Consider the following 12,179-nt stretch of genomic DNA (forward strand, 5'->3'; position numbering starts at 1 on the left):
GATTGAGTCCTATGTCATGAGTCATATGATAAAAAAATCAACATATATTAAAATACCAGTGCTGTGGAAGACTAAAGCTATGGATATGAAGCAAATAAGAACTGGTAATACAAAACACATTTGAACCAATGCATTTCAGTATGTGATGATTATGTTATTATTTATATCATGGTGAAACATTTGCTTGTTCCCAAAAGAAGGTGACATTAAGAACAAACTGACTGGACGCTGAGCTCTCATGAGACAGATTCATTTTTGACTGATCTGTTTCCTGTGATTCTTGATGGTTTTCTACAGCATTCAATATCCATCTCACAAAGCACAAGCCATTCAAATGTCTCCACTGCTTTCTCTTCTTTTTCAGAAGACATTTAGCAGCAGAGTCAGTTGCTTCACATTGTTTAAACCCTCTAAATAAAACTGCACTCCGGATGTAATCACTCCAGACCCTGTATTAATTGCACTTGCTCTTTACATTAGTGTGGTTGAGGCATAGACGTCAGTATATCCCCCTGTACCATATATAAACATACAAAAAAGCTGAGCCACAATGTGGTGCTTCCTGCCAGGGGCAAACAAGGTTAACCAGGCGAAGGTGTATTTACTGAGTATTGTGTGTACGTGGAGGGTGTTGTTGTTTAATGTATGTGTGTATGCTTGCATGAAAAACAACAGCACGCACAGACACGCACACACACACACACACACACACACACACACACACACACACACACACACACACACACACACACACACACACACACACACACACACACACACACACAGTCAGATCCATTACTAATCTGTAAATAGATCTGTACTGTTGTGATCTCTCCGTTGAACAAGATCTTCCTCACTTTGGTTCCCTTTCTTTTCTTCTTCCCTCATCTCTCTCATCTATCTCTCTGTCTGCAACCCTGTTGTTTGCCCTATCGGATGAATGAGAGCCAATCTTTGCATCTCTGTTTCCCTCTGCTGAGTCTCGTCTTTAAATCCTCTGACTCAGTGTGTCAGATTTCTTTTTCAGCCTGTTTTTCTCTGTCGTTGTCTCACTCCATTTCACTTATGCTTTTAACTGAATTCTTCATGGCAGCCTTGATTTTCAAACAAATGTATAATAAATATTCATAATTACTGCATAGGAATGATGAGATAATAAAATAGCTGTTCTCCTTATTTCTAAATAATGAGCGGATTCAATCATGCTTGAATGCCTTTTTTTGTCTTTTTGCCTGTTTCTTTTTTCCTCTTCTTGTTTCTTTTAATTTTACAACAGAATGAATGGAAAAAGTGTAAGCAATGATAGAGAAAGTAAAAACACATCCTAGGCCCTGTCCACATGATGACGGACTTTTTTTGAAAACACAACTTTTTAAAAACGCATCGAAAACAATTCGCGTCCACACGACATCGTTTTCAAAAAAATCTCCGTCCACACGTAAACGCAGCAGTGTGTTTTTCGAAGACAGCTATAAGCATGCCAAACCATGTGGTGGCAGTATTGAGTCAAATTTTATCCAATAGGAAACCTCCGTGTTTTGTTGTCACAACACACAGGCCCATAAATATGACGTCACCGAGGTTTTCGTCGCAGGCAAGAAGTCAGCGTTTTTAAAAAGTTGCGTTTTTGTTCCGGATATCTGCGTTGTCGTATGGACGGAAGGCTTAAATGCAACAAAAAAGTTGTGTTTTCAAAAAATCTGTCATCGTGCGGATGAGGCCTTATAGTCCACCGACTGACTCAGTAATATTATACAGCAATATCTACGAATTGCAAATGTAGCCACACTAACAATCACCACCTGATGGAGTGAATGTATTAAGTCACTTCTGAATACAGATTTCCGTTTGTATGAATTATTTTAAAAGACACACATCGAGTAAAGACACACATCTAGTAAGATCAAGCCGTAGCTAGTTCAAATAAAGTATCTACATACGTCTGGTTCTTCAAATCATTGAGCTCAGGCTGAGCTGCAAATTTTCAAAAATGTCATCACTTAAAGCATTTTAGAGGCTTCCAGTGTCAGTGTAAAAATAGTCTTTTTTTATTGCAAAAAGTTTACCATCCATCCCACACATCTCCCACATAGCTGTCACTCATCCTGATGGGCTGTCTACCTTGACAAAGGTGCTGAACCTGATACTAAATTAACCTGCTCCCTCCAGAGGTGAAGGCAACTCAGACAAAGTCGGGGCTTTCACATACTCACAGACTTAAATCAATAAATAATAAATCCCTAGTGTTTTATTTTTTTGTTTGTTTTACTTTTTTTGACATTGAACATTATAAAAAGATATCCAGTGGGAAGAACTGTGGGATTTTTTTTTAATTAGTTGCAAATCCAGCGCTCCAACTCTATGGTGTATTTGGAAAAAGCAGCAGCAATCTCTTTCCTCTCTATGGAATTAGTGGAGAACTAAGTCCCTGATCAAAAATCACCATCTTTTCATTTAATCAGCAATTGCAAAGCCTTGTTGATGTTATTTGGCCATGTTGCCAGACCTGATGAGGGAATGGTACAACAGTATCTGCATCCATTAGCTCAGAACTAAATACTTTATCTACATGACTGATGTGTAGATGCTCATCTAGTGCTCACTGTTGAAGATGGCCTAAATAAACAATTCATCACTTTTCACTTTCAGTACTTGCAAAAAAGTCTGGGTTGTTTTTTTTTTGCATCTGTATGCTTGCACATTTGCTGAACTTTTTGACCTTGTAATTTTATTTAAAGAAAAGCAAGAAGAACATAAGTCAGTTCAATGACTCAAGATCTTAACTGCTTCAACAAATCAACCTAAAAGCTGCTTTTGTCTCTTTATTGCAAATTCACTCTTGAGGTACATTTGCTATGATTGATTCATGACAGCAATGTCTTACGTTTTTAAGTGAAAAGGGAAACCTTACATGTGCCTGCTCAATATGAAGCTACGACTAGTAACAGGAAAGAAGTAAAAGCAAATCTGGGCAACAAAATCCACCTACAATTACCTCGAAAATTCACAAATTCTTATTTTATAACATGTAACATCTGTTTGCTATGCTGTGGTAAGTGGCAGCTTAATATTGTCTAACAACACACAGTGAGGAGAATTAAATTTTGTGTCACTTTCATGAAGATAAAATGTAAAAAGTAAACACAAAAATGTCAGGAGTCCTGTAACTTAAGGAAATGAAAAACATGGTATAGCAGGTTAAGCTACTCAAATTATTGTAAAGATAACAAACTCAAATTAAAGTCTCTGCATGATGTTTTCAACATTAAGCAACTGCAGAAACTTTCAGGTATGTTTCATAAATGCAACTAGACCCCAACCCAATTATATTCGGTGCAGGAAAAGTCTTTTGGGAGTAGTCCATGGCGCCTTCCAAATTGAATCAATCACGTCTATTATTCTAGCAGCCAAACTAATTCTGTGCTTTAAGTGAACCTCCATATACTGGTTTGGATGCCTGCCAAGTGGCTGGTAGAAGAAGACAAAGCTTATCAACCACATTCAAAATTTACAAGCATCTATTGCCTGTTGGCTCATATTACTTTCCCCCAAAGATTGTGTGCAGCATGCCTTTACTCCACGCAAAATCACTATACATACTAAATTCTGCCAACAATATCCTGTCATTTCTTTTTTGCGATTGTTCTGTTCTATTTCCTGTCCTGCCTGTCTTGTTTTGTTGCACAATCCCACCTTTGAAGAACTTTGCAACAAGCCTGTTTATGGAAATGATTTTAAAAATACATTTACCTGACACGAATATCTCAACAGTAATTATCTCACTGAAATTAGCCACAGATATAGCTGGCTCCACAAGTCAGGACTGAGCTCATGTTTATGGTTAGGAAACAGTTTGGTTTCATATAGACCCAAATTTCACTACAAACCATCATGATAGAACACATAACCTCTTGTTACCTTTTAATACTCTATTATCTGCTTTAACAAATGGCCATAGTTACTCAAACACAAGTTAATTTAATCCTATCAACATGTTACTTGAGATATAAAATCATTCATCAAACATCCCATTTTGGTTTTAACCCTGATAAACTCTTCAAAAACTTTTGGTTCAGATAAACAAGTTTCTTTAAGAAGAGACTTTACTTTTCATGTAGTTTAAGAGGATTCTTTCCTCTTTCTGAGTTTCAACACAAATCAATGTGACAGAGGGTTGAATAGAGATATGAACTGACTAAATGAGAAGGGGAGTGGATATAAAGAGAGGACTAATCAATAAAAGAGGAGCTGTGTGTGGAATTTCTTAGCTTGGGGTACCTTGTTTGGAAAATGATGACACAATTGATCCAGTTGTGTTTGTCATGTATAGATGCTTGTACATGCAGATTGCATGCTTGTGTTCATCAATGTGTCTGCATGCACTTCATGTCTTAAGTTCAATTCAGAAATCGTGTTTCCGTGTGAGAATGATGGAATAAGGATGCTTCCGACAGATGGACAGACACCTCAAAGATGAAGCCCTTAACTGTGTACCCGGTTTCATCATCACACTCCACATTCAGAGCACACAGATGTCTCCGCTCTGTTTCTCTCCTTGAATATCAGCAAGAGGGAGAGAAGAAGAGATAGGTGGAAAAAGCAGGAGAAGCACAGGCACATGAGCAGTTTTTGATATCTACAAAGACAAAAAGATGCCTTTCAACCTCTATTGACAAAGACAAAGAGAGGAAGAAATAGAGGGGTTGGAGTACAACTCAACTCAATATCACCAAAAAACAGAAAACAGCATGCATCGTTCAATTTTCAAAGTACACAACAGTGAAAGCTTGACATACCACAATTTTCTTTCACAATTTGTTTTCTCTTTTAATTTGTACAAGTAGTGCAACAAGTCAGTCACAAACGCTCAAAGATTCTTAGTGTTATATACTGTATTTGTTGTAATAAACTAGTAAATTCCAGTTAGCAATAGGTAAGGTCGGTAGCTAACAAAAAACTTAAAATTGTTTAATGCAAAAGATATATTTGGTCTTTTCCAACTTTGATAATTTCAGTGATTTTCAAAACATTTCGCCATGACTGAGACTAGATTCTGAGAAGCCATAACTAGATTTTTGTCAGTATATGGGAAATGTATGTGTTGTTATTGCTGATAACATATAACATATAAATGTTGAGTGATTGGGTATTAAAAACTGACCACTATATTAAAATATGTGTCAAAAAATGTTTTTGCCAATATAAGTAATGAGTCTCTGTCCTTGACTGACACAAAAAGAACAGAAATGTACACGTATATCTCTGCTGCATCAGACTGACTGACGTAGTGACAAAAATATTGAACACTAAAAAAAAAAAAACAACCCAAAAAATGACAAAAAAGAATAAAACCACAAAAGAGGCAGACATGAAAATTAGTTGTTCATTTTATGTCTAAAGCAATAAAGTTCCAGCAAATAATCTACAGGCTCTTATATTCTCTGTTGTCTGGTACCTTGACAAATCATTGAACATTGGTGTTGCATTTTCCACTTCTTGTCCTGTCAGTTCTTATTATCATATAATCATAAATATTCATCAGTTGTATTTTACTTCTGACAAAGACACGTATTTGATGCTTTTTATTTGTGGCTGGCCAAGACACTGAAAATGTTTTCTGATTGGACAACAAATTAAATGGGCAGGCCCAGTCTAGACAACTATACATACTTTTTCCAGATATCTATAAGATTTAACATCTTTGTTGGAAATAATTTTAGAAAAAAGTTAAATGCTTTTATTCTGACTAAAAACTTAGCTTACAAGAAGTAATAAACATATGCAGACAGAGTGATGAAGATGGTCTTTGTGTGGGCACACCACATTATACTTGAAGAAAATGACTTGATAAAAGACAAAAGCCAATCACAGACATCTTGCCTGAAAAACAAGATGCCTCTGCTCAGCCATCTGCTAGTGAAACTGCAGCTAGAGTAGAAGCCATGACCTGAGGCACTTAAGCACGATTGCTGTCTTTTCCCCGCCAAATATAAGATGGAAAATGGGATCGATCATCAGCCAAAACCAACAAGAGAATTGAATCTGGGTACAAGTGACCAAACCACTGCCGATCAAATCTGCCAGAAAGTCTACCTGTCAGCTGATAATAATAAAACTGAATTGTTTGGATTTGTCCTGGCAAGCTGCAACCTGGTAAATGCCAGACATTAGCTTTGTGTGGTGGTGCTCTGCCTTTTTGCCAATTTGATAAACTTCACTCAAGGTTCATGAGGAAGCAAATAACTTGAGCTGACTTGAGCATGTGTCAAAAACTTAAGAAAGGTGGCAGGAAGGTGACTCTTTATGATATATTGTTGTACTGGCTGTGACCACAGGAGCAGAATGTCAGAGGAAATGTTGATTGTTCTTGTTTCCAACACTGACGTCCAATGCACTGAGATTAATGTTGACAACCAGCTGGATTTGAACACCTGAGTCAGTCTGACATTGGTCATTTGTAGTTCTTGGGTGGAATCAGCATTTTCGGGAGGACTACTGAATGCTGACCTAGAAGCCTTTCCCAAAAGCAAGCAAGGCTTATAATGAGCTAATGTGCTAGATGACAAGCACTGTTAGGTGGACTTTGCTAGAGTGTGAGCACCTGTAGTGTCTCCAGCCTGGAGGAGGTTCTCAGTCTACTCTAATGGCATAGTTGTCCTCAAATAGAAATGGTGTTTCACAGGAAACGTGGAGATGTGTTTCAGACAGTTTATTTTTTGATGGCAAACTGAAAAATTATAAACTGAAAAAAATTAGTATATTTTGGATGCGTGACCTGCAAATTCAAGTACTTTTGATTGAGCCTCCCAGTTCCAGGAGTCAATACAATTTGCCATTCTTCAAAGTTTTCCAATTATTATCTCCGAAACAGAAATTACTATTATTATTCATTGTACCCTGAACATCTGTTTATGACATTTTTTCTGCGACAGTGTCATTATATCAGACATTTACAGATTGCTAGAGCCATGCAAACGTGAAAGAAAGGCTCCTCTCGATGTTCAATTTTTAATTTTCAACTGTGTAGACCAATATGCGTGGTTATTTTTAAAATATTGACATTTAATTAAGGAAGCCATCATGTTTTGCTGTAAGAGAAACTCAACACTGGCAGGAAGTTTCAGCTTTACAACTCATCTTTCTTTTTTGTTGTTTTGTAGCTTATTTTAGTTTTAAATTTGTCCAAGTTTTTTTGTTCCCCTAACTTTTTAAGTGTGGGCTGTTCTGAATTTATACATAACAATAACCAAACAAACTTCTAAATTTTTAGAAAGTAAAAAGAATGTGTTGGACACATGTTTTAAGAACATTAAGAAAGGATATGTTCTCCCAACAACCTTCCTGCAGGTATGGAGTTGTAAATGGGCTGATGACGTCTGGGTCAAACCACAACAACACACCTACAGCTGTATGAGGAATACAATTTATTTCTCCATAGCGACAAACATACATTATAGGGAACTGAGGAATTATTTTAAATGACATTTGTTCTTCTGGTTTTTTTTTTCTGTTTAATTTTTCAGAGTTTTTGGTATATTTACGTCTTCTTTGGAAAACTAGACAAAAAAAAAAAAAAAGAGAAGAGAAGGAAAAAAAAAGGAAAGAGGGTCAGTCTTATTAACGGAGGGCTGGGGGCTTCATTTCTGGGACTGCTCACAGTCTAGTATCACCACTGCTTGGACAATAGCAAAACAGGACAATAGCAAAACAGTATGAACATATTACATATTACATTCATGCCAACTTAGGTATAACCCGCAGATATGTACACATGATGCTCATAGTGAAGGGAAATAACACTGTAATCTTCAAATTCAACAGAAACACCAGAAGCATATACAAATTCATTTACACATATAGTTAATGGATTCAGATTTTAAACAGGTCAGAAAGAGACAGAAAAGGCAGGTGCAAGAGACATAGTGAGAGGAAGCATGCAAAAACACCACCATGTTTGAGAGAATCCTCTCGAGGGACAACAATACAGGGATTTCAAACCTCAGATTTCCTCAAACATTGTTACGCTCGAATATCCTCGCCATGAAATGACTAACTATTGTGAATCCAGGGTAAAGCTACGATCCCCAATTGACTTTACTCATTATATCCACTTCACTCTTCTAATTCAAGATGTAAATTGAGAAAAAGTGTGGCAGCATGCACTGTCAAAGGAAAGACTCAAACAAGGTACCAGTTTGCTCCAGGCAGCACGACCTGAGTCATGACACATGTGCTTGATTTCTATGCATTTGCTGAATGAAACGCTCAAAAACATAATCTTACTTTCATGCTGTATGATGGCTACACAACCATAATGTACAGTACATTGAGTTGACACAGTCAATACACATTGGTTGCACTTTGGACTTTGCACTTTGGTGTCACTTTGGATTTCGAACAGTGATACAGGTACATACTTATAGGATGTGTATTGAGAACAGCAAGGTGAATGAAAAATCAAGTGCATATCTGTTTTCCAAGTTACTGAAATGGAAAAATGAAGAAAAGGCAGAATATATGAATGGTGAGTGTTCAAATTGCATGGAGCGAAATTTGAGCTGTGTTTGAATAGTTACACTGTGTCACCGATTTATGCAAAAGGAAGATTGACAAAGGTCTTGAAATAAAAAGCTTGGTAAAAACTGATGTTTGAAGCAAGCACAAAAATAACGAAGCGGAGAATCTATCAAATAAGATATCAGGAGGTTATTAAAGGATGAACAAATCCCGTATGGACACGGGGGAGAAAACCGTGACTTGACTTACAATAATATTAAACACCTAAAAACTGAAAGATATATGTTATATCCAATATATTGTAATAAATTACAAAAACATAAATCCTTTGCCAAAAATATAATAATAGCACGTTGTCACCAAACTGGACATAACTGATTTTCTCGCCATGGGATAAAATAGATGTGGTAATTGTTTATAATAGCCTGTACTGCTATGGGGAAAGTATCAGTAAAACACTTTTCTAAAACTTTAGATCATTAATGCCATCCTCTTCCACAGTCAAGGTGTAGATGCGGAAAAGTGGTTCAGTCTTACTCCTTTTCTTTGTACTCTTTCTCTTGAGATCTTAATTACAAACATAATTAAGATCTCACATTACAAGCACACACACACACACACACACGCGCACGCACGCACGCACGCATGCACGCATGCACACACACACACACACACACACAAGTGCATTTTCAACCACCTTACTGTTGAATTTTGTGCAGGATTCACTGGTTACATCCACTCTCCCACTTAATCCCTCTGAGGTGACCCAAAGGACATAATTTATGCCAAGTATTGCTGGCAGGTGATTCTAAACCCATCACTTTTGCAGCACCTGTGCATCCAAGCACTTTTGTATGGATCTGTCAGCTTTGAAATTTAACCAACATCTAGACGCTCCAGGAAACAACCTAGGAGGGTGTAGGATAATGATGCATTTGCTGCTCCGCTTATGATATCCCATAACCATATGTGAGATGTAGAGATGGTAGGCATAAAGTGGTGTAATTAAATGCCAAGTAATAGCCCTACCCAAAAAAAAAATTAGGTTTCTTGAGATTTATAGGAAATTCCGGTCTCTGCTGCAAATATAGTTGGAAAATGTATATGTCTCTGGTTCCACTGAAGACTTGCAAAACGAGAAACATCAAAATGGTAAACAAATATTCAAACTGAATAATATAGTAACAAAAGGCCTGTTTGTCACAACGGATTTCAATTTTGTTTCCCCGACATTACAAAAACTGTTTCTTAGAATCAATCTTTGAGTTATTGCTAGATAATCCATTTTGCATGGTTGCCCTGTGAGCTCAATGCACTTCAGCCTCAGAAAACATGCAAATACAGAAAGCACAACCAAAGTCAAAAACACTCCAAGAAGTACAGATGTCAACAGAAACTGTTTTTGTCGAAAAAACAAGAGCACATCCGGGACGTGTTTGTAGCTGCAATGGCTTGTATTGTTTTTGTGTCTGTTGTGTGTTCTGTACTCAGCTGTGTTTTTCATGTATTTGGTTGTATTTTCTGTTTTCTCTCTTGTTTCTGTATTTTGTCACATTGGATTCGAAACTTCCACTGCAGAACACTTTAATGAACTACTGAAAGAAGTGGGAGTTTCACTTATTGAACTACTGAGCCTGGTGACAAGATGATTCATGTCCTGAAGTGTAAGCACTGAATATATAGAAGGCAAGTAATTGAAGCAGGTTTATTTGACATCCACATTTAAAAAACATAACTAATCATTTAGTGGAAGTTAGTAGGCTCTTTGAGCAGGTGACTCTTAGCCTGTGGAAGCAAGTGATGCGTGCATAGATTCATTAATCATTTAGTTTATTATCCATTTTATCATGAAACTTGGGAATGATTTTAGCCCAATCCCAAATCTCCTTAACCCCTCCACTTGCCTTTCCCATTCATCTTATGTGTTCCTGTGTAGGAAAGTGTTTGTTAACGTGTTTTTACACGGGGCATTCTCATGCAGTTTTGGACAATAAATGTGCAATTTTTGCCAATTCTTTGCTGTATCTGCCAAATGAGGTGAGATTTGTCACAAGCTGATAATGGTAATAACAGGTTTGTATAGAACTGTAATACTTTTATGTTTCCAAGGGATGCCGGACCAAACTGGGCATCTGATCATATTTTGATCAGAATAGAAATCTGCTACCAACTGCTGTGGGAGCGAATGACCTGATTAACAAATCCTGTTTGATTTTTTTTTTTCTTTGCCAATATATGATTGCCTGTGGTAGTTTTCTTAACCACAAAGTAACTTATCTGATGACTACATGATGTAATATTATCACTGAAAAATTACAGAAAGAATGAACTGCAAGACCTGACTGCACATAATTATCTGGCCTCAATACAGTACAGCTAATTAAGTGAGACGTGTCATGTCAAATGCAATGTAAGAACAGTGATGGTTTATTCTATACATACAGTAGCAGACACTGGTTAGAGAGAGTAGAGGCAGAAGAGATAGGCATTATCAATCATTTCCCACTGCAAAAACAGCTAAATGTGACCTGAGCTAAAGGTGCACAGACTTCAAATCTTCGTTGTCATGGTTGCTGCAACCTATCTGTAGGTGTCATCAATTTTTAGAACAGTGGACGTAGTAATGAAAAAAAGAAGAGCAACATCCTGGACGAACCACGGAGTGTAACAGAAAATCTGCCCTGGACTTGCATTGAATTTGTTACCGCCCTGTCCTTTTCCGACATCAGTGATCTCAATACTATTTCCCTAGGAGAATCATTCGTGCTCCGACATAAGCTTGCCAAAAGAGAGAATGCCATTATTGGCACACACAAAATTCTCTCAGGGGATATTAGGGTGTTCATTGCTATGTTAGAGTTCGGTGACATGGTGATCTCAGGAAATTGGGTTGCGGTGACCACAGTAAAATATGAAATTAGATAATAAGGTCACAAATTGCTTCAGCATTTCAAAACTAAGATAATCCAAACTTTTAGTCAAAAGAAATACATGTAGTAGGACAGAAAGCTTCATGGATCAGGCTTAGCCCCAATCTCTGTCCCTCTGTAAATTTCTACCATATTACTACAACTCTTTTTGAGATTTAAATATACACTTTTTTAGTCTTGTGCCAATAGAATGACATGCCCTGCAAGACATCTTAAAAAGTAAACAGGAAAGACAAACTTTGCAGAAAAATCAAACATGGAAAATAATTACTTTTTTCCTTAAGAAAGTGAAGAAAGATTCGTACATATAACTTGAATGTTTTTCTTTCTTTTGAAGGTTGTTCTTGAAAATCAGTGAAGAGTCTCTGTACTTCTAAATATAGAAATAGAGAAGGAGATTTTTTGCCACACATGACCGATTAACAACCCCCCATATCATACACCTTTGAATAGCAGCTTAGAGGAGGATTTTTAATTTGTGTTTTTTGATTTTTAAATCCTTTATAAACAGCAGAGGAATTCCTTTTAGCCATTTACTACAAATGTCACCACATCTGCTGGGTATGTGCACCTGTGTGTTCATACATGTGTGTATTATGGTACAGACGCCAGCAACACTGTTGCCTCACAGCAAGAAGATTTTGTGTTGAAATCAAGGACCTAGGACTTGTACCTGCGGGTACTCTGGCTTCTTCCAACAATAAAAACGTGTGATATAGAGGATGTAAACTG

This window comes from Antennarius striatus, chromosome 21 (genome assembly GCF_040054535.1).
Source record: "Antennarius striatus isolate MH-2024 chromosome 21, ASM4005453v1, whole genome shotgun sequence".
Taxonomy (NCBI): Eukaryota; Metazoa; Chordata; class Actinopteri; order Lophiiformes; family Antennariidae; genus Antennarius; species Antennarius striatus.